This window comes from Rhinolophus ferrumequinum, chromosome 5, assembly GCF_004115265.2.
Source record: "Rhinolophus ferrumequinum isolate MPI-CBG mRhiFer1 chromosome 5, mRhiFer1_v1.p, whole genome shotgun sequence".
Taxonomy (NCBI): domain Eukaryota; kingdom Metazoa; phylum Chordata; class Mammalia; order Chiroptera; family Rhinolophidae; genus Rhinolophus; species Rhinolophus ferrumequinum.
Window position 1 is genome coordinate 11,903,262 of NC_046288.1, and position 24,990 is coordinate 11,928,251.

Consider the following 24,990-nt stretch of genomic DNA (forward strand, 5'->3'; position numbering starts at 1 on the left):
GAGAGGTAGGAGAGAGATGGGAAAGAGATAGAGATAAAGAAAGAGATAGAGATAAAGACAAAGAGATAGAGATAGGATGAGGATGGCATTAGAGAGGTGGAGCACAAACTCTTGGGTACCGCCCAAAATTTAAGATATTTTTTTCTTAGCTACAAGATTTCAGAAAGAAGTAAAACAGGGGTGGCAATAATAACCATGCACAGAGAGATTTCTTGTAGAAATTTTAAGATTCTTTTCCTCCATTCCTCCAGGATCTCTTCCTATCAGACTGTCTCCTGTTTGGAGAAGAAAATTGAGGAACTGAATGTGTAGGCGAGTTCAGGGAGGATGCAAAAACTCAGGTCTCTAAACATGGAATGAGAAGAAAGCCTGGCTCCTGTGTCCTCTCCCTCTGTCCTGGCCTCTGTGTCCTCTAAAGAATGCAAACTTGGGATTTGCTCCAAGTTACAAGGCTTCCGTGATTCATCTCCTAAGGACATTAGCTGTTTGTTTCAGTGGATAGGACAATGCCAGAAGGACTATACTTTTTTTTTTTTAATTATATACACACATTTTTCATTGTTACAGAAAAGTATTTTAGAGTAATCAACAGGTAATTTTCAGAAGCAAGCTTATATAATATAAGCGGATAATTATGGGAGAAGGAAAGGAGTAAATATACTAGTTCTAGTTGAAAACGGAATGTTGTAGACTTTCTGATGTAAAGAGCTGGACAGTTCGTAAAGGTTGTGAAAGGTGGTGTTCTGAGCAATGAGACAGTAGCAGACTGAAAGGAGAAGACTCTTTGCTAAGGGGAAGTTTACTGAGCACCTACCATTAGCCACGTGCTCTACAAGCATCACTCATTGAATCTTCATGCATCCCTGACTGTTGCCTTTTAAAACCTTCAGATTTAAAAATAGGGAAACTGAGACTCAAAGAGATTATAGAAGTACAGTGTTATAAGAGTACTTGTTCAAGATCATCATACAGATGACATCTGGCAGAGTCAAGATTCAAATCTAGATCTACCTGGCTCCAAAGTCTATGCTTTTCTTCATTGAACCTCAATTTTTCCATTTATAAATACATACATACATATGAGTACATACATATTATACATACATACATACATAAATTGAAATAACGTAAATCTCGAAGAGATAGTCTGAGAATAATGCATGACATTAACATGTTAAGCCACAGTTTAATATAGAACATAGTAAGTGCTTAATAAATAATATGTTACTACTATTACTTTTATTATTATATTCAAATACATGATAGTAATATATTATAAATTTTGTCTAATGTTCAGTGATGGTAGGTGATAAATAACATAGATTTTAGAACTTGTAATTTCTTATACCTCATAGACTATTTCAGCACTTCATTTATGCCATCAGGACAGGCAAACTTATGGGGTGAAGTTCTGACCTGTGTGTCTCCTATTTTACTTCCTGTGAAGCACAGAAGCAAATGATGGAAATACAGGTGATTTGTTAAAGGACATAGGCAGGTGTGTTTCACCCATCCAGAGAGTAAATATATAGTCCCCTTATTCAGAGGATGAGCTAGTACAAAAGCTATCCATGAAATGACCGTTTGTCATACCAATCATTTAATGAGAAGGCCATAGATAAATGATAATGTACTAAATAAGAAAACAATGAAATAAACTACGAGAAATGAAAGCACACTAGAAGCAGTAAAAAGTAAAATAAAAAACTAGATTACAAAAGCAAAAAGTTTATTGTAATCAATGAATACTAGATAAAACTAAGCAAATAAAAACTAAGAAAAAGATGCTAGTGAAATAAAATAGTATAAACAAAGCCACAGCAGACTAAAAAAATTAAGATAAAGAGAGCCCTAGAAACACTTTAACAATAAACCAAAATGGAAAATATATATATATTTGAAAATATAAAACTAAGTCATTAACATATTATGAGGTATGAGAATAAAAGCCAAAGAATTTTATTAGAATGTGTAAATGAGGCAGCCTCTAAGACCCAAAGCATAAACCCTCAGATGGAAACTACCCAAGTTCTTAAAGCCAAAGACCTTAGTTTGTAAAATATTATGGTACCACCAAATAGCCAGCTACTTTAATCGACATTCTAACAGTTGAACTTGACTCCTAACTTTTCATCATCCCATAGCCAATCCATCATCAAGTCCTGTTGATTCTACAATGGCTATTTTGAATCCATCCATTTCTTATCAACTCTACTTTTAACATGCTGTTCCAAGGGTCCACCATTTCCATGGTTTTATTCTTGCTTGCCACTAGTCTCTACGCAGGGACCAGAATGATCTTCTACAAAGTCAAAATGGTCGCTTCACTTGCCCTTCCCCTAATTTAAAACACTGAACACCTTTGCCTTCCATTTATATCAGAAGCCAGACCTCTTACCATGATCTACAGGTTTCTGTGCAGCATGGCCCTGCCTACATCTCTAAACTACCTCCACCTCACTTCTGTCTCAAGCTCATGAACTTCCCTGTGGACTTTCATTCCATTTTCTTTTAGATCCTAGAATACGCCAGCTCTTTCTTGCATTACAGCATCAGGACATGCTTGAATATACAAAAATCTCTACAATCAGAATGCCCAGTTCCTGGGATCTCTTTATGGTGGCCTCATTGTAATGTCCCAAGTCTGAGCTTCAAGTCTCAGATTCTTAAACAGATCTTCTCCGGTCACCTAGTTAATTAACCTCTTTGCCTAATTATTCTCAATCCCAGATCCTGTTAACTTCGTAATAGTTTTCCATCTCTAATTTAGTACATACTCGTATTTATTTACCTGTTCATCGCCCCTAGTAGAATGTAAGCTCCATGAGAACAGAGACAACAGCTATTTAATACAACACTGTATATAGCTGTCACCTAGCATGGGACTGGATTCTCATTAGTTTCCCATAAATAATTGCTGAATGAAAGACCATGTTGAGATTCTTTCCAAAGTTTTGGCCTTCCTAGTGGACAAGAATCCTCAAGATTCAGAATGAAGGAATAGAAGAAAGCAGAATGCTTGGTCTCCATGCCCTTCACCCATGTCTGGCATCTCACTCCCCAGGTATGCTGCCTACCTTAGGAATTAGAGTTAAAATAACTCAGTATAGCAAGATGGAATTCTGTGGCCTGGCTCCCTGAAGTCTATACTTTGTAGTCTTGCCACGGATCCCTTTCTGTGGTGGTTCTTTGTTCTTGAACATAAGGTTCAACAATACCACATGGCCATCATTGCCAAAAATCATCAAACATCGGCAAATTGTTATGGTTCAACTTAATAAATACACATCAGTATACCAAAAAGGAAGCATAGAGTTAAAGCTAAAGAAGGTGCTACAGGTAATAAAATGCATTCAACCAGTCTCTCAAAGGCTACCACAACATACAGGTGTATTCTTTAGTTAAAGGTGTGAAGAAAACACCTCAGAAACTAAACCCTGGTCTTATTTATCTATGTCAGACCATAAGTATCAGCACCTCCTTTTTCTATGAGACCAAAATAAACTATCAGCTCTTTGACCATGGGATTTTTTTTTTAATTTATTGGGGTGGCAATTGTTAGTAAAATTACATAGATTTCAGGTGTACAATTCTGTATCACATCATCTATAAATTACATTGTCTGTTCACCACCCAGAGTCAGTTCTCCTTCCATCACCATATATTCGATCCCCTTTACCCCCACCTCCCACCCCCCAACCCCCTTACCCTCTGGTAACCACTAAATTACGTTCCCCAGATTAAAGACCATGGGATTTTTAAGCAGGACAAAAGAGGACAGAAAGCAGGAAAAAGCATAGCAGTGGTTTATTTAGCTCACTATTTGGGGACAAATCAACTAAAATATAACAAGGCTAGCACACAGATGCCCAATTATAAGTAAGTCATTCAGAAGCTTCCAGGGAGGTACATACACTGCTGAGGACTTAAATTTTGAAGAGTACATATAAATAGATTTTCCTCCAGAAAAACTCCACATAAATCCAAATGTCTTTCCTCACAGTGCAAAACAAATCACTGCCACTGATTCTTGACTTTAGTGTTTTTAAATGGATACTTTCCAAGAGTCAAAAACTCAATTAAGAGAGTAAGCTTCACGCTTTGCAAAGTCTAGCATCAAGTCCCATGCCAAGCTATCTCCCACTGAGCCCTAGCCCCAGCTCAAGGTGAATTCAGAAACTAAAGAAATAAGACAACTGTATTTAGGACAAGCAAAAGAAATAAAGTAGAGACTCATTGCAAACATAGTTAGGGTGACTAAGGAAGGACTGTTTGACTGTAGCACAAAGGCGTCCAGAAATCTCTAAGGAAGAGGAAGAGTTGAATTGAAGGAGGGACATACCCACACCCATACACATTGTTCCTAGTACATGGCTGAAAAAAATATGACTTGATACTATAGTCCTAACCACCTCCTTCCCACATGTGTTGGTAATAACACAAACAGTGTGGGCTCGTATATCACAACAGGTCACAAAAGGTACATTGAGTAGAAGTTAAACTCCAGCAACCGTCTAATATCAAACCGTCTCAGGAATTTAGTGTGCTTGTTGTCCACTTACTGATGTTGACAAATTATTGAGCCAACTACATGCTTTGGGCTGGTTTCATAGTTTGTCTGCTTCTAGGGAGCTCTTAGTGAATTAAAGCTGTTTTCTGAATTCAGTGTATGATGAACTTTATATGACTTTTTTAAAAAATCCTAATAGTTTCCCAAGCAAGGTGTCTTTAAGGGAGAAAGCTGCTTGGGGGAAATGCCCCAATTTGAGGGCATCTGGAGGGGAAAAGTGGGCTTGAGAATGGGAGAGGGGTAGGAGCCCAGAGGTAGCAAAGAATAGCCTCACTGCTCTGTAGGAGACAAAGATTCTTGGTTTTCACTTTCAGAGGAAGAGAAGAGGGCAGAAGAGACTGGGGGCCAGAGGGAGAGGTTGTGCAGTGATAAATTGGGGCAATCTAAGGTTACACAGTGAAGAAACCCGAAAGGGATCACGCAGCCAAAGGACTTTGAAGAAACTCACGTTTAATTAGAAATTGTCTCCACCCAAGCAAGTTTGTTTAGTGCAAAAAAGTCCCTCCTCTAACGCTCCCCTCTGAATCTTCAGTAAATTCTGCTCTCACATGCTTTGCTGGTATGATGTACAGAGAAAAGGGAAAAGAAAAAAGGTCTGAATTTTCATGAGTTGACTATGGTACAGGAGAGAAAGTACACAAAGAAGAAAAACACCAGAGGCGAAAATGATCCTAAGAATGCAAGCCTCTCGACCCTCATTCCCCTTTCACCCTCAAGACTTCATGAAAATCTTGGTGAAAATTTTGGACATGCACTAAAAATGCAGTTTTGTGTCACCTATATCCTAAGTGGTTAGAGGAGGTCCCAGATGTCATCTGGGATGTGCTTCGGTTAAGCCATTTGGTCCTAAATTGTCTGTTGACTTTAAAATACTTTTTGATAGCCCAGTAATGTTTAACATAGGTACCAGATATCAAGTTAAGGACATGGGTTGTACATACAACTCAACAACAACAAAAAACAAACAACCCAATTAAGAAATGTGCAGAGGACCAAATAGACATTTCTCCAAAGAGGACATACAGATGGCCAATAGAAATATGAAAAAATGCTCAACGTCACTAATCATCAGAGAAATGCAAGTAAAAACCACAATGAGATATCACCTCACACCAGTTAGAATGGCTCTCATCAACAAGACAAATAGTAACAAGTGTTGGAGAGGCTGTGGAGAAAAAGGAACCCTTATACACTGTTGGTGGGAATGCAGACTGGTGCAGCTGCTATGGAAGGCAGTGTGGAGGTGCCTCAAAAAATTAAGAATAGAATTACCATATTACCCAGCAATCCCTCTCCTGGGTATCTACCAAAAAAATCTGAAAACATTTATCCATAAAGATATATGTGCTCCAATGTTCATTGCAGCTTTATTTACAGTGGCCAAGACATGGAAACAACCAGTGTCCTTTGATATATGATTGGATAAAGAAGATGTGGTATATATACACAATTGAATACTATTCTGCCATAAGAAAAAATGAAATAATGCCATTTGTGACAACATGGATGGATTTCGAGATTATTATGCTAAGCGAAATAAGTCAGAAATAGTCAAGAACCATGTGATTTCTCTGATATGTGGGATATAAAACTGAAAGCAACAAAGGAAGACAAACAAACAAAACTCATAGACATAGACAATAGCAAAGGGTAAGAGGGGAGGAGGTTGGTAGATGAGGGTAGACAGGATCAAATATATGGAAGGAGAACTGACTCTGGGTAGTAAACACACAACGTGATATATAGATGATGTTTTACAGAATTGTACACCCAAAACCTATGTAACTTTAATAACAGTTGTCACCCCCAATACATTTTAATTAAAAAAAATACAGGACAGGTTAAAAAACAAAACAAAACATGAGTTGTATATCATTGCCAGAAAAGCCAAAACTACTAATTTGCTAATCATCTTTTTAAGTCAGTTCTCAAAATTCACCTGTGACATACAAAACTGAACCAATGATAATACTGTGATAGCATTGTATGGTGTCAGATGGTTGCTGGACTTATGGTGATCACTTTTTTAGGTATATAAATGTTAAACTATGGTGTACACCTGAAACAGATACAATGCTGTATGTTAGCTAGATTATTTAATAAAAATCTTAAGAGAAATGCAAAATTAGTCATAAAAAAGGTGCTGAAACATGCTACAACATGGATGAATCTTGAAAACATTAGACTAAGTGAAAGAAGCAAGACATAAAAAAAAGTACATATTGTATAATTCTATTTATATAAAATATCCAGAAAAATCAAATCCACAAAGACAAAAAGCAGAGAATGGTTGTTAGGGGCTGAAGGGAGGGTGCAATGGAGAATGATGGCTAATGGGTAAGGGATTTCTTTTTGGGGTGATGGAAATGTTCTAAAATTAGATGGCAGTGATGCTTGCACAACTCTGAATGTACTAAAAACTCTGATTTGTATACTTCAAAAGTCTGAATTTTATGGTACGTTAATTATACTTCAATAAAATTGTTTAAAAAAAAAGAATGAACAATTGATTACAGTCAAGAAGAATGATCAGAAAGGTGAAAACATTTCTTCTGTTTAAATTTTTATTTTCAGAGATGATTATTCCTTGGAACAAGACTCCCTGCCTTATGGAGAAGTCAAGATACACATAAAATATTCACGAGAGATAATTCCCTGTTTGGAAATGTTAAAAATGTGAAATTCAAGTATGCCCGCCCAAATGCAAATCCTGCTGCATTTTCTCTGTTTTTTCTTTTCTTTTTTTTTCTTTGTTTGTTTTAGAAAGGCCATGAACGGACCTTTTTTTCCTTATAAAACCTGCCCACTTTGATGACTTTCGATCACTCATTTACATTTTTACAATTTATCATTAACTTGTAGTTTTGTGATATTGTCTTCACAAATTGTAATTTCTATACTTTCCATTTTTTGAGATATGTTGAAGTAGTTTGTGCTGTAACTTAATTACATGTGGGGCATATTCATTGGATAAATAAAAATATGGAACTCTCTATGGCAGGGGTGTCAAAACTGCGGCCTGCGGGCCAACTGCGGTCCACAATCCATTGTTAATTAGCCCGCAGCAAATTACAAAAATACATTTAGTTTACTTAAATAAACCAGGTGAAGCAATACGTACTTTACCTCGAGTGAGTGGCCCGGCTGTTTGTGTATTTTACCGCATATGGCCATTGGTAAAAAACGTTGAAAAAAGTTTGGATACTTCTGCTCTATGGGGTAGAAGTTTCAATATATTTCTTTCACGTTTATTTCTATATTAAGAAAAGAAAAGGATCAGCTATAAGTATAATGAATTAATGAATATATACATTCATTAGGAGACTATTACCCATGGGAGCGATACACTTGGGGTTCACGATATCTTAAAATAGACCACTGAACGTTGAAATTTGGATTACCTAAATGCTATTTTTTCCTTTAAAATTTTTTATACTCGAGGAAAAGTATAAACGAAGTGAGGGGGATGAATTTGCTAATTCAGATTTTTTTAGACAGAGTGCAGCCAAGTGATAGAAAGTATATTTGAGTTTGATGGCTGGGAGTATAGATTCTACTTTCAAAAGCCTTGTTTTAGACTTTCCTCCACCACTTCCTGGCTGTGGAACTTAGGGTAGGTTTCTTAACTTCTCAGCTTCAGTCCTTTTATTTGTAAAATGGTAGGGTAATAACATCTACCTCATAAAGCTGGGAGGATTTAGGGAGATTCTGCTTTTAAAGCATTTACCACTATGCTTGTCACAAACTATTCAATAAATGTACACTTTTTAAAAAGTATTGCATTCCCTCCTGTTTTAAAATGTAGATTTTATTATTATTCAGATATGATGAGGCCAACAGATCAGGAGACGATTGCCATTGAAAACATAGTTGTCATACTCTGTCCTCAAGAAGAGGGGGCATGCCAGGCCATGCAGGAGCCAAATGTAGAAGTACCAGTTTGGGTCAGGAGGCAGGCGTTGGGGGAGGGAACATAGGCAAGAGGCTTAATTGTGGTTTCCACAGGAAGGACAAGGAAAGGCAGGGTAAGTGGGCTTATGATTGGCTAGTTTGAATAATTTCAGTTGGCTCTAGGGTATAGGGACTGTCTCTAGTGGCCAGGTAGATACTGTGCTTCCCCGAAAATAATACCTAACCAGAAAATAAGCCCTAGCATGATTTTTCAGGATGACATCCCCTGAACATAAGCCCTAATGCATCTTTTGGAGCAAAAATTAATATAAGACCCAGCCTTATTTTCGGGGAAACACAGTAGCGGCCCTGAGTGTGGTAGAGAAGATGGTTGAGGGTGTGGGCTCTAGATTGGTTGATTTGCCTATCAAAGGCACAGTTTAGGGCACGTCATCTCTAGGAATTAGATAATCCTGGGAGAGAACATGCCCCCCTAGTGTCAGCAAGGCCCCCCCAATGTCAAAGCATCTGAAAATACAGACAATAAAAGACACTTTCAATACGTCTTCATGACTCTCTTCAGCCATAAATTTTAGCTGGAGCTTGAACGGTAGCCAGGACACTGCCTATGTAAATAGATATACAGTGTTTCTGCTCATAAAAATTGCAATTTGCCTCCTACTCTGTGATCAGTAATAACCTTCACCATGAATGTATCAAGACATGTTGTACACTTTAAATTTACACAATCACAATGTTATATAGCAATATTTCTATGAAAAACAGTTAAAAAATAATAACCACCGAATATTTGAAGTTTCCCACAGATGGCAAAAAAAAAATTTTAAAGGAAAAAATAGCATTTAGGTAATCCAAATTTCAACGTTCAGTGGTCTATTTTAAGATATCGTGAACCCCAAGTGTATCGCTCCCATGGGTAATAGTCTCCTAATGAATGTATATATTCATTAATTAAAACATTCCTAAATTATATACAAAAAAGTGTGTATGTCATTCAATCACTCAACAAATTGTCAAAGTGGCTACAGATGAAACATGATAAAAGGTTGAACTAGTGTAGTGGGAATTAAGGAACAGGAATAGAAGTAAACAATATTCAGGAAGTAGAATCCAGAATACTTGGTGGCCAAGGAATTGTAACCAAGGGTGACCATCCCATTGTAAGGAAAGAGATAAAGAGTGGAAAATACATGCATATTATAAGATATTCATATTTTGTTGATATGTCTGTTTTGTTCATATAAAATATTAACTTATAAAATTTATAGAGTTTACTAGAGTTTATATTATTATACAATCAGTATGTTATTTTACCATCTTTTATAATTGCAATTTGGAGGGTTCATTACAGAGCATCTTTACACATTATAATTAAGGATGACAGTTCTCCAAAATAAATCTACACTTGTAGGATTTTTGGTTTTGCTGTATAAATTCACAAGAAAAGGAATACTTGACAACTTTTAAAGCAAACATAAAAATCAGTCACAGGCAAATCTATTACCGTGTTTCCCCAAAAATAAGACCTAGCCAGACAATCAACTCTAATGAGTCTTTTGCAGCAAAAATTAATATAAGACCCGGTCTTATTTTACTATAATATAAGACGGGGTCTCATATAATATAAGACCCGGTATAATATAATATAACATAATAGAATATAATATAATATCGGGTCTTATATTAATTTTTGTTCCAAAAGATGGATTAGAGCTGATTGTCCAGCTAGGGAATCACAGTATTTTACTAGAATTATAAAATACATATTCCAAATATATAGATTATTAGTCAAGATTTCTTCATTGTGCAAACCAAAGGGCTCACATATCAAAAAGCACAACTTAGTAAAACCAGGATGATTTATTCTCTAAGTAACTTTAGGTAAAAGTTAAAGATGAGTTATTAGGGTCATAAAATAGCACTGACTGTAGTAAATTTATGTCTTTGCTTTGTTCCCTGTCATTTTGTAACCAAAGCTATTTCTGCCCTGCCATAATGTGTAGTTTTAATCAGACAGTACTAGCCACAGCAGAGCAAAGCACAAGTCACGGGGACAGATGACTGTAACTTTATTTATGTTAGAGATAGGTTTCTGTGACATTGCATATAAAGCAGGATTTATATATCAAACTAAATTTCCACTTCACTTACATAATAATTTTCCTTTTAATGATATTATTTTGACTCTAAATTTCATCTTTAAAAACATACTTGAGAAAAACATATACATTTTTAAGAAGATTTCTAAAGTAACAATAGTCTGAAAAAAAATAATTCCTACTCTTTATTGATTAAATGCTGCCTATGACAAAATAGTATAATAAAAAAAAAAATCTGAAAGCTTCAGGATGTTTATTGAGGTGTTCTCCAGTAAAACTAAAAAGCAGTAGCTAAAGCCTGGTTTTTCCTGACATCAGTCCTGAACAAGTATACCATAGTTTTGCTCTAAAGAGCTCCTAAGCCCTCAACTCAATGAGATCTGTCCTGAACTGGCTGAGTGGAACCTCCAATTCTTCAGAGATAAAACTATTTATGCTGCACATTACTTTAGAAGGGAAGAACCATTAAAAATTTAAAATGTCATTCCCTAATTTACTAATTCATTGTATTGACCTAAAGTGTGGCATACATATACTTTATGTTCTTTTCAAGGCAGCAAATGTGGTGACATTTTAGTAACATTTGCACCATATGTGGCTTTCCTCAACACCACCCAATTCAGCTGTGTGCAGAGGATTGTAGGTGTGAACTCCTTACAGTGAGGATGTGGTAAACTAGTGACTCCCAGTGGTTGGTATACTATTGTGCAAATATTTATTTCCAGCAAACTCAAAAAGAATGAGAAAAATAATGCATATGCTGCTTCATTCCCTCCAAACAAACAAACAAAAAAAGATTGCCACCAGAAAAATTTGTAATGGGTCATTTATGCGCATGCAAACAAAACACATGTATAAATAAATATTTTTAAAACTATTTATAATACAATGCACATTGTAAAGTATCCAAAGCATAAAAACTAACATTTATATATATATATATATATATATATATATATGTATGTATATATATACATATATATCACTAAAATACAACCATAGCTCAATACTTCCATCTCTGGGGTTTTGTCCTAAAACATAATTCAACAGAAACGAAAAATTTATTTCTAATATTATCTATAAAGCAAACCAACAAGAGGAAAATGTTTTAACAACTGAAATGTGTCCCCATAATGGCATATAACAAAATCATTTTCAAGTTGAATTATAATTATATGGAAATTTGTTTTTAATTTTTTTGATAAAATATTAGGCTTAACAAGCAGAGTAAAAATGGTCCATTTCTTGTGAATGTGTATACACACACACACACACACACACACACACACAGAGGGTGCCAAAAAAATACATACACATTTTTAAAAAGGAAAAAACTATCAAAATTATGCTGATAGTAACTATTTTGAGCACGTCTTGTAATTGCAGAAGTCAAACATGACTTGTATTCATTTTTTTTAATCAGTATATATTATTACAATTTTAATATAGTTTTTTCATTTCTTAAAATGTGTATACATTTTTGGCACCCTCTGTATGTATATATACAAATATATATATATATATATATATATATATGTGTGTATATATATATATACTGGATATATATATATATATATATATATATATACTGGAAGGCTAATAGAAAAATGAACATGATTGTAGTAAGGCAGTAATATAATACTTTATTAAAGACTTTATTTTCTAGAACAGTATTAGATTCAGAGTAAAAGTGAGAGGAAAGCACAGAAATTTCTCATATACCCCTATTTACACATGTATAGTCTCCCTCATTATCAACATACCACCAGATTGATAACGTTTGTTACAATTGTTGAACGTATACTGACACATCATTATAACCCAAAGTCCATATTTTACATGAAGTTTCACTTTTGGTGTTGTACCTTCTATGAGTTTGGACAAATGTATTACGCACAGTAGTTGCTCTTAAAATTGTCTGTGTATTATATATTTTTAATGTTTAAAAAATCCTTCATGGGGTGGCCAGTTAGCACAGTTGGTTAGAGGGTGGTGCTAAAAACACCAAGGTTGCTGGTTCAATCCCCGCATGGGCCACTGTGAGCTGTGCCCTCCTTAAAAAAAAAAAATCCTCCATCTTTCCAGTAAAAAAAGTTACAGAATAGAAAATAGATTGCAAATTATTTCAGAGTAACATGTAAGGAAGGATAAGCTAACAATAAACTTTTCAAAACTCAAATCTAATCAGCTCTTTTCTTCCCAACTTCTATTCACCTTCACAGCTCATCTCCTCTCGCTTCCTCAGGAAGGTCTTCCCTAGCCCCCTAGTTTGGGCAAAGCTACCTCACTGGGTATTCTCAAAGACCCTATTCCTTTCCTTCAGAACATCGCTCACTTAGTGATTATGTACTCACTAAGGTGATTGCTAATGTTTGTTTGTTCCACTAGATCATGAGAAAAAGACTCTGTACACAGGAAGCACTCAAAAATTGATGGAAAGAGTTGAATAGCAGCACATACTTTATGAGATATCTAACTTGTACCACATCTTGTCCCCACTACCACAGGAGCTGTAGCAGAGCAAGAATTGTATATGGTCCTTGTATGTGGTCATTCATTTTGGCAATTTGCACCAAATCCACATAAGAATTTTGATAATTATAGAAGTATCTAGTACTCTGTGGTAAAGTTAATAGGAATCTGTCTCTTCATTTCCTCCTGTTCATATGCTACTCATGTAATCTTGTGTAAGGGACACTGAAGGACTAAGGAGTTTGAAATTTGGGCACCCCCTTGTCCTTGTCTCCGGCAGCTGCTTCTCCCATCTCTTGTGCATGACTTCAGCCCTTAACTAGTTCTCTCCATCCTTCTGGATACAATCCAACTTGATCATTAGTTGCTGCTAATCTATCAGAATAATGCTGCCTTTTCCAAGAACCATTTTTGGCCAATTATTCCTTACACCTCGTGAACTCCCACTGACCTACTCTTGCTACAACCCTATACAACATTTCATTGTCCTTTCCCAAATAAGAAACTCCTTCCAAGGCAGCATTGTTAAATAAAGGCTTATGCTCACAGAGCTCTGGTTGATTTTCTTCCACACTTGATTACTTATGAAAGAGAGAAGAGATAATATGTCTGTTCCACTCTTCAGAATATACACAGCATCCAGAACAACTGCTGATACCTACTTGGAACCTAATGATGTTTCTTAGTTGAAAGTAAATAATTGAAAAACTACAGCTTATGGTTCAGAACTTGATATTAGGTTGGTGCAAAAGTAATTGGTTTAAAAGGTTGAAAATAATTGTAAAATCCACAACTACTTTTGCACCAACCTAATATAATAGTCATTTTCAGCTTAAGCAGACATGCAGCAAGGAACTAATAACCCAGAGTCCAGGAAAAGTAAGGAAGAGACAGATAACAAGATAAAGGGAGTGTTTCTGAGATGTTACTGAGGTGAATTGCTCCAGGAGCACATTTTCAGCTGTCCCTTTAATTTCCCGTATGTTTTGCCCGTGAAAGATAAAACATACATTAGTTGGAAGAAAGAAAGGAAGGAAAGAGGGTGACAGGGAGGGAAGGCAGGAGAGAGAGAAGAAGAAAATCCCACTATTAGTTAAAACAGCATTTACCATTTTCAAAGCTGAAATGAACTGTAGAGTGTGTGATGTTTGCTAACATGGGGAAAAGAGCGGGGGGGGCGGGGGAAGGAGCTTTCAAGGAAAACTACATTTTTATTATTCTTCTCCCCAAATTGGGATTGTAATAAAGAAATGTGAGGACATTTAAATATAGATAAACCAAAAAACTACAAAATTTTTAATACATTTATAAAAATATTTTAAATCATTTTTAAGATAACCCATTTTAATTATATTTTATACTTAAGTAATTATACTGAACCATGTGAACTTGATCCACCCACAATCATCTCACTTTGATGTTCTGAATGTACTGACAGTTATGAACAATGTGAAATCATTTTCTCAGCATGTTACTTGCCTGAATCAAGCTACTAAACATTATGGGCTTCTGAGACCCAATATGAAAACAAAAACAAGGGTTTTGAGGTTCCTGAGGCAATAGCATGATCCACTATGAATGTATTAAATGTAATGTAAACAAATCTGATTTTCAACTCTTTTCCACACCAAATTGGAGTTCTAAGCAGGAAAATTGTGACAAGGGGAAAGAATGAAAATTATGTATCTGAATAACAAAGTGTTGGCAATCTTCAAAGGCAAAAAAATAGTAGGTAGCATAATGTATCTTATGTTATAATATATAAAGCACAAAATCACATTAAGTTAGTCATCTGTATCCTAATTTTAAGAGTGATTTTTGGTGTACAAAGAAATTGACATTCCAATAGAATGATTATTCCAGGCTTGACTTATACTACTCCTCTTTTTCCTGACTATTAATTATCAATCATATTATTTAGCTCACTGAAGAAGGGCATTTGGTCAGTTTCCCTTTAATGGCATGTCTATGGTTGTAGTCTAGAATTTTCTTGAGAAACAGCCATATGGTTTTCTGAGTAAGATGGTAACATAAGCCCATGTGTCTAACTCTTCTATCCTTTAATATCAAATTTCCCCTGAAAAGAAGTAATATAAGGGTTGGGGAAAATTTGATCTAGAGATTAAAAACTAGAATAAGGTAACATCCATATGTCAGGTGCTTAAATGACATGTTGCAAAAGGTAAGGCAGACAGGACTGAATGTTCCATAAACTCTACCATAAAAGGAGTCACATGCCTGAGAAAAAATGAGGGAAGTATTTTCAAATACATTACTAACGCCTACTCATTCAGAGGTGGTTGTCAGGAGACCTCTCTGCAGGGCACATATTCTCAATAAGGAAAATAATGTCTCCAAAGGGGTGAAATTTGATTCATAGGGGTGGGACAGAGTGAAAAAAACTTACATATATATAAATTACAGAAAAACATATAGTACTTAAGCAGAGAGAGGGCAATAACAAAAAATAAAAAGATTGAAAAACACTGTTGTACAGCATCAGCTACACAGATAAATGACTTCTGACAAAAGAAACACTGAGCAATGATGCTGGCCTTTATACTGGCTAACAGTGGTCTAAGCATCTATTAGCTGCTTCATTGAATGAGGCAGTTTATTGTTGCACGTACCTCACATGCAATCTCCTTCCTTATTCTCCTTAGAGTGCAAAGAAAGTGCAGTACATTTAATGAAAGGGTTGAGTGCTTTTTGTGTTTTGTTTTGGTTTTTTGTTTCTTTTTTTTTTTTTACAGGAAACATAAAAGAGAAAAGACACACAAAACATAAAATAGAATGACAACACTAAGGAACAACGTTCTAGTGAAGACAATAAATGTAAATGGGTTAAATTCTCTTAAACAAAGACTCACAGCTTTTGTCAAAATCCAATTATGTTTGTGTTTACAAAACAGACACATAAATCAAAATTACTAAGCAAAGAACTATAGGCAAACCAAAAAAATATACATAAATGAAACACAGGAGATATAGAGTGGGCTGTGTGAGTAGTAATATAAGACAAGGAAAATTTCAAGCCAAAAAGCACTAATTTATCAGAAATGATTATTAGAAAAGCAATGAGTATATCCCTAAGTATTTAAATATATGAAGCCAAATTGACAAAAAATAAAATATAATAGCTCACCATAAATATTTGACGAAAAAATGAATCAGAGTATTTGAATGATATAATCATGTAATTAAAACAGTGTGGGGTATTTATTTATACATAATACATATTTATAGACTTACAAATAGAGATTACTTAATGTTCCTAAAAAGCCATAAAAATCTTACAAAAATTTATTATATATTAGACTACAAAGAAAAACAACAATAAATTACAAACAGTACGTATGTCATAGGTCACATCATCTGAACACAATGAAATAAAATTAGAAATTAATAGTTTAATGTAAAGCCAAAAATAATTTTTCTTGGAAGTGAATAAATTCTCTAAAGAACAATTAGGTTAAAGAGAAAAAAACCTTGGATTACCAGCTATTTCAATTATAGTAAAAATTAAAAGGTTACAAGTCAAATTTACATATATAATGAAAATAGTTTTATGAGGTAAATTCATATCCATGGTTGTTTATTATTTAAGAAAAAATAAAAATAAAAGTACCAATAATTCAAGAAATTTCGCAATGAACATCAAAATTATCCTATCATAGCAAAAGGAAAAAAATAATAAAGATTGAAACAGAAATTGATTAATTAAAAAGCAGAAAAATCTTAGAAGTAGTAATATAATAAGCTCAATTTGGAGTCAGTGAAGTTTTTCAAGCAATATTTTCTCTGATTATTGAATAAAAACTTTGCATCATCCTGAAAACATTTAGACCACAAATATAAAAAGATGGCAAACCTGGCACCAGCATTTCTTTTAGGAAAGAAACTATACTTAGGAGGAAAAGTAAATTGATAAGTACTTGCAGATAAAAGATAATACCCTAAGAGACCAAGTTACATGTGGAACTCTTAAGCGACAAGAGGAAAAGCTTACTTATTGTTCTAGAAAGAGTGGGAACATGAGAAAGGAAGGGAAATTATATCTTCAAGAAGAAATAAAGCTATGGTACATAGTGATCTTTCTACATATAACAAACTCCTGACATGACTTGGTATAATGGACTTATAGTAAAAGGCAATAGCGCTCCAAACCTAGGATATTACAAGATAAAATAGAGATAGTCCACGTGAGCCTAACAGCACAGAGGTAAAAGTAAATTCACGGAAATAATATTGAGGGATTGGCATTGTTATAAGCAATATAAAGTTGTAAAATTAGAATCAAATTTAACTAGATAATTAAGATGGCATGCACTAGCAACAGTTCAAGTCTTGATTTTACCAAAATGTTCTTGCTCTTTGCTCCAAATCTGAATTATATTAAAATGTTTGCGTCCTTGGCCTCAATTTTCTCAGTTTTGGAAACTTCTCTAAAAAGGTAGCCTAACAAAATAAAAATTACATTCGCAAAGATGTTTATTGCAGTTTTTTCTATAACAGTGAGCCTAAATTCTCAACAGCAGGGAAAAGATGAAAATAAAAATGTAGTACATGTCAAAAACATTTATAAAACCACTAAAAAATATTTTATTATTATGGAGACACTAAAATCCTTTTAATCTAGTTCCACAAGCAAAGCCAATCAGCTCCACGTAATAGAGCACAGTCTTATGAATTCCTCCACTAATTGGATCCAGAAACCTCTCCAATCTCATTTCCCACAGCTCCCTATATACACTTTGATAGAAAATACCCAGTAATGGCCACCATAACTTCCTTCCCTACCTGTACACATATGTTACTTCACCGATCAAGAGGTGGGATCTATCCTCTCACCTTGAGCCTGGCCTTGTGACTTGTCTTGACCAATAGGAAGTATGGGAAATGATGTTCTAGAACTTCTGAGTGGCCCCAGCAGATTCCACATGGAACAGAAAACTCCCCGACCTGTGTGCAGTCAACCCAAGAAATTATAAAAAATAGTAAACTGTTGTTTTAACTCATTAAGTTTTGGGCTGATTTGTTACAAAGAATTTGATAACTGAAACACATTTGATACTCTAGTCATACTAAACTGCTATCTCCATGAGTTCGTACATTCTTTTTTTTTCCCTGCTACTGCCTTTGCCTACTTTATGAACTTCAAGTCAACTTGCAACATCCATCTAAGCATTTCATCCTCAGTGACATCTTTCGAGTATCTCAGGCAGAGATACTCCTCTTGATGCCCTCTACATGTCATAATATACTCACATAGTACATACTCATTTTACACTACCTTCACACTGTGAGACATACAAGTACATAACCATGTCTGTCTTCACATTGACTGCAAGTTCCTTGTGGACAGAATTGTGATGTTATTATTTTTGTATTTCTATTGCTTAAAATAGTACCTTTAAAAATTCCTACGAAGCAGATATGATGGTCCCTCTTTTATAGATGTGAAAACTACTGCAAAATGCTTAGTTAAAGGTCACTCAGTCCAATAGTTAAGTTCAATGTATGGAGAGATGCATTGTGAAAGAATGAATTCTATGAGCTCAAGAAGTCTTTTAGGATAACTCCATCTTTTATTGGTCTTTGTTTATTTTATTTTATTTCATTGATCTTTTTGCTCCTCTGATGTCCTATAGCATTTATAATCTGAAAAAAAAAAAAAAAAACTACAAAGCACACAATATTCCACATCTACTCTTGTCTTTTCAGTTTTATTTCAAGTTTCTGGCAAACCTACAGCTTATATTGTTACTAAATCCTCCAAAAAAGCCCAGCACAGCACATAATAGGTTCTCATTCCATTATTAATTCATTTATCAGTTGTTTCAAAAATAGTCAACTAGTCAATGATGAGGAGATGTTCAGGAAAATGGACCAAGTCTTTTTCTACCATATACCTATCTCTATCTACCTACCTATCTATATGTATATCATCTATATCTATATCTATACCTGTATATATACCAGGGGTGCCAAAAAAATGTATACAAGTGGACACTCTGGTCAACGTTGCTCAAGCGTAGTTTGCTGTAATCAGAAGTGTCTGGACACTGATGGTAACCACTTTGAGCACCTCTTGTAATTGCAGAAGTCAAACGTGACTTGCATTCATCTTTTGTTATCAGTATATATTGAGTATTACAATTTTAATAGTGTTTTCCCTTCTTAAAACATGTATACATTTTTGGCACCTTCTGTATACATAGTCAATTATATTTTGGCACCTTCTGTATACATAGTCAAATATATTTTCAATCCCAATTTTCTAATAATTTGTTTACTATGAATTGATACATTTTTAAATGTATTATTTTGAATTTAGGGAAAAAGTAACCTTGAAAGAATACTGATTGTGAATAATCTCCCTTTAACCTGAGTTCTGCACTACCAAAGTGAGAGAGTAGACTGGACTTAGTGTCTTCAGGAAAAACTATATTGTTATTTTTGTTGTACCCTCTGCTTGAGAAATAAGTGAGATTTGGTGTCATTCTGCACCAGTGCTCTCAGTCAGAGACAAAATGGAATTGATTTATTTTTCATTCTGACTTATAAAAATCTGAAAATGTAGATCTTGCCCTTTTTATCCGAGGGACAAAACACAGAAGACAGAGTGGAGCCAGGATTCTCAGCAAGCATTCCCACAGCCAAAATGGCACTTTCCAACACCCGGGTCCTTCAAACCACCTCCTCACACCCTTTACTACACATTTAAACTCTCCTGACTCTCTCAAGAGAAAAACAAAAGACTGAAGCTCAGACTCAAGTAATTTCAAGCTCCAGAGCACAGCACACTCCAAAAAATGTGTGACCTCCGAGGGCTCCAATGAGAAGAACAAGGAGTAACTCTCCTGCCCTCAGTGGATGCTAAAGCCTTTGAGGCTTCTGATTTGGCAGCCACATGAAAGGGAGGTAGCAAGGACGCTGGATAAAATCAGCGTGGAGCTAAGCTGTCGATCAGAGAAGGCTCATTACTTTTCCGAAGGTACTAATATTTTTAGAGACCTAAGTTGACCTCTTATTCCTTCAGAAAAACTCAGTGATTCCATAGAGTTCTTTTACCCTGCTTTCATCAACTAGATCTTTCCAAGAACTGAACTGCATCACATCTCATTAGAAAGAATCAAAGATATTTAAATGTCTGGCATAGCACTAGATTTCCCTCTAGAAATCTCTTAGGCAGAAAGAATAGGGTAACAGAGAGAGAGGGGGAGGAAGGGACATAAGCGGTAAGGGGAGACAAAGGAGAGAGGAGATGAGGTCATCCTTAAGAAAAAGTACAGCTACCAGACCAGCCAGAACTAGATTTCGGTGGCCAAGAGCAGATCCAGGATGCTATCTTGCCCCTCAAGGTGAATTTTATTATAATGGATCATAATATTATTAGCATTGCAGTTAAGGAAAACCTCCACCCCTTACGTCATCATGACAGTTCCAACTGAGCCAAAGGTGGACAAAAATCCCTCTAGCCGACAGGACAGAGTGGTCAGTGAGGACCCACCTAGGAACACCTATAACACCATCCCTAAATCTTGAATATTTCACGCCTTCATTTTTAGTGAAATAAATCCCCAAGTCTCACTGTTCTTCGGGGCAGCTGTACTTCTCTGGGCCAGCGGGCTCTTAGTTTCTTGAGAGTGTACTGTCCTTCTTTAATAAATCCACCACTTGTATGGCTCATTCAGTGAGTCTTTAAATTCTTTCCTGTGACCAAGAAGCCGTTTTCCCAATAAGCTGTTTTCCAGCAACAGGAACACATGTGACATGAAATTAAAAGCACATTCCCTCAACTTCTTATTGAAATCTTACTCATTCACAAATCACAGCTCAAATGCCGCCTCCTTCTTGGACTCTTCCATCATTGCCCTGATTGAAATATGTCTCTTTTATCCTCCTACTAAATAAACTCTGTTTTACCATTAACAACACATAACACAACTAGCTTAGAGGGATGTAGTATCAGTCCATCCTTACCCCTTATCCTCACTCCATACACCTCTTAAATTCTGAGCCTAGGTGGCAGGGACTGTGTATTTAAAATCTCTGAATCCCTAGAACATTGCATGGTGCTCTGTATACACAGGGTGCTTAATGTTTACTCAAAGATTATTCCCCTTATTCTTTCTGGGCTTTGCAGGGTGACTACTTTCATAACAGCCTGAAGGCTATGCAAAGAGAAATATCCAGACCTGCTCCATTTGATTGTGGATCACCACTCCCACCCTATATTTTAGCAATATGGGCCAAGTTCCAGAGAAATTCAAAGAATATTGCATTGTTGAAAAGAACTTAAAACGTTTGTTTCTATGTTTTCCCAAGGCTTTCAACTGAACTGTTTGGTGTATTTCACATCTTTCAAAGAAAACCGTATGTGGCATTCAGTAAAGGATGTGTATCGGAGGGTATAGTTTGGCATTCAGAGAAGAGATTGAAATTTGTCCCACTCACACTACCTATCAGGTGCTCCCTAAGGGAAGGTCAAAGGAACCTCTAGGGTGCCAGAGAGAACAATTTGCAAACCACTAATTTTGATTCAGCCTCCTAGGTCCCTCAGGTGGGCCACATAAGTCAGAGAAGTGCTGAAATTGACAAAAAAAGGATAAGCCCTGACCCCTGGGAACTGAACGTTGTTGATTTCCTGCAAGGCTGATCTAGGACACACCCAAAGAGGACACCCAGGATGAGCCCTGCATGTCAGCACGCCAGCATTTCAGGGCTCATTGCTAGACAGGTGGTTTGCTTTATTTTATTCATTCTATTCAGTCTTTGAATTTAATCCAGACAATAAACACCATCAGGACCAAACATATGGTCAGGTCTTTACCTTAATTTTTGTTTTTGGAGAGAGAAGCTGTCTTGGGCTGAGCTCAACCAAATTGGGAGTCCAAAGAATGATTAAAAACAAAACAGAACAACAACACAATGTATCATAATCCTTCCTTAGCAGAAGGATGCCTGCCACTTGGCTCAGGAGTTATTTACTTTGTGGAATCCCCACGTGAGTTGTTTGCTCAGTTGTAATTATATATAATATGGTAACAAAGAAGATGTTTATAGAAAAATAGATCTTAAGAAACTCTCAGAGAAAATACATGCACTTTCCATTTTTTCCAGTCAAACTATAAATGAATGGTATAAACGTTTGATAAGGATTAGACCTCCAACTAGCAAAATATTTATTATGTGTGTTTTATTTTTGAACAATTGAAAATTGTTTCTCTTATATTTTTTCTCTTATATATATTTCCTTCCTAAAAGGAAATCTGGATTGGAAACTTTGTTTAAAATCCATACATTTAAGACATTTAACTGTAGTTGAGCTCTAAACAAAGGTATATCACAAGTGATGTACCTTTCATTTTCATTTATTCTATTTAATATATTTTCTTATATTGTGAGAGCCCTCTGGTGGTTGAAAGGATACTAAACGTCTATGCTCAGAAGAACAGAAATAGAGTTCATTATCAACCAAAGCTTTTCTTTACTGAGATACTGATATCAAGTTCGATTGGAAAGGATGCTTATTAAAATTTCTATTAATTTTCACCTATTCCTAGAATGGTAAATCAATTTACTTTTATGCATTTTCTAGGGTTGGAAAATGATCTTAAATGCTTACATTACGTCTTTAAATCTTAATAAGAAAACACTGATTATGCACAAATACATTTTCTTTTCAATCAGGTGGAGAATAGTTAGAAATTTACATCTAAATTGAGATATAGGAAAATTGGCTCCTGGAGCCATTTATTAGATGGTATGTTCCATGGCCTCTTTTAACTTGTGGCCAAGTCATAAATAGACACAACTGATTTATACTTTACAGTGAGTGCCCAGGTCCAAAGCACCAAATTTAAGACTCAGGTTTTGTCATATTATGCAAATCATTAAACAATGGACCCACCAGACACTTTACAACTATCCTGTCATACAGAGAATTACACCAGACAAAACAAAGTGGCAAAGTCTTGGGGAGATGGGACAAGGGCTTTAAATTTGTGAAATGATAAAGCCAGTATATATATTAAGGAAAGCCTGTATGGGTGAAGTTGTTCCTTGGGCCTTTAATTTAGAAATACTTAATGTCTGCATACCTCAAAAGTTCTCTCTCTTTAAGGGACTCTTAAGATTTTGGAGTGAAAGTTAAATTGTACATAAACAGGTTTCAAGGTACGGACTACAAATGACTTTTCACGTCATTGAATTAACTGCAGTACCCAAAATGTGAGATGAAGAAACTACATTCACAGTGCTGCTGCATTTCTTCTGTGAGAATAAGATGACAGCCGAACAAATCTGCAAAGCTGAAGGCAAAGATTTAGTCACTAGACCATGGATATCATAAAATGCTCCCGGCGATGCTACAGTATTACTAAAGGAACAAGATGATGGTGTACGACTCTGGAAATTTGACAGCAATTTGGTCCTTTGATTTAATTCCACACAGCTGTGCTTTGAATGCCAAATTGTTCCACAAACAAATTTCATGGGCACATGGAATGATAAAGTATAATTAAGTGGGTTTAGTAAAAATATGCCATCCTCCAGCATGAAAATGTCAGTGAGCACACTGACCTCAGGCAAAAAGCCAGGATTAGATGACATCCAAGTTCTGCACTTTGGGAGATTGCTGTGCCAATTGCCCCCAAGTTGTTCATGCCTCATCATATGGACACTCCCTACAACGTGACATTGGTGCCATCAAGAGCTAGAGTTTGTTCTCTCCACCTTGAATCTGGACCTGACCATGTGACCTGCTCTCATCAGTGGGAGAAAAACAAATATGACACAAGCAGAGGCTTAAAATGTGCATGAGCGTCGGGGCTTGCCCTCTTCCACTGCTGAGAACTCCTTTGCCACTATTTAATCTGTTAGAGAAGCCATGCGGAGGAAATCTGAGGAGCCAATTTCCAGATGTGAGCCCTGTAACTCAGGCCTTCCTAGACCACCCAGCTCTAGCGAAGCCACCAGCAGACCACAAAGAACAGCCAAACCCAGCCAACATTGCAATCTATAAAATAATCATTATAAGCCACTAAGTTTTCAGGTGGTTTGTTATATAGTAAAAGCTATCTGATACAGCTACTTCCATCATAGAGCCTGAACTTTGACTATGGTTGATTCTAGACCATGGCCACATTTCTTTGGAGTCGGATATTTGAGACATTTGAAGAATTACTTTTTCTCTAATTTAAAGAGTGATACTCACACCATATCTTTCTTTGCAGAAAGAGAATGCCAGTCATCAAAAATCATGGGCTATATTTCACAAGAAAAAATTTGTTTCCCTATGGTCTTAATTATTGCCTAGGAACCACACATCCATGGGAAAGAGATGTTGGGACGGAGAAAAATGGATCTTAAAACCAAGGGTATGAGGATTTATTGTGGGAAATAGTTTGTATGAAAGTTGTATGAGTATTTTAAGCGGTTTCAGACTCAAGATGACCAATTGTATGGTGTAGATGTTTAAAGTAAACGTAGGCTTAGAGACCCTGTTCAGGGAGATAATCATCTAGAAGTTTGGCTGTAGTTTTCGGTGCTGTACTTAAAGACTAGCATATGACCTAAGGAGAATAATTAGGATGTGGACGTTCAGAAAACTATGAGATAAGAGTAAAAGCTAAGGAAACCATGGAGAAACTTTCCATCATTTTTGTATGGGAAATTTTAGTTATGGAGTTGAGGGAAAAGTTTTAATTTGTGCTGCTGTAGGTAGAAGTACTAAGACCAATGGGTGAAGAAAGAAGAAGGTTTGTTCTCAATATGAGAAAGAGCTCTCTAACATTTGAAGGGGTACTACAATAAAATAGGTTAGCTTGAACAGTAGTGAGGTTGCCATCACTGGATGTGTTCAAAGCTTCTTCATCTTTGCCGAGGGATGTGGTAGAAAGGATCCTTGCACTGAGCGAAACATTAGACGAG

At 35.7% G+C, this 24,990-nt stretch overlaps 1 protein-coding gene and 1 non-coding gene across 2 annotated transcripts in view; one reads left to right on the forward strand and one right to left on the reverse strand.

The window, feature by feature from the left end:
• The window catches only part of GRXCR1 (glutaredoxin and cysteine rich domain containing 1), a 112,082-nt gene that overhangs the window by 16,702 nt on the left and 70,390 nt on the right, over positions 1–24,990 (reverse strand). The gene's annotated exons all lie outside the window — the stretch shown is intronic.
• On the forward strand, positions 12,545–12,618 carry TRNAF-AAA (transfer RNA phenylalanine (anticodon AAA)). Its single transcript has one exon. It is a non-coding gene; the product is annotated as a tRNA-Phe (tRNA).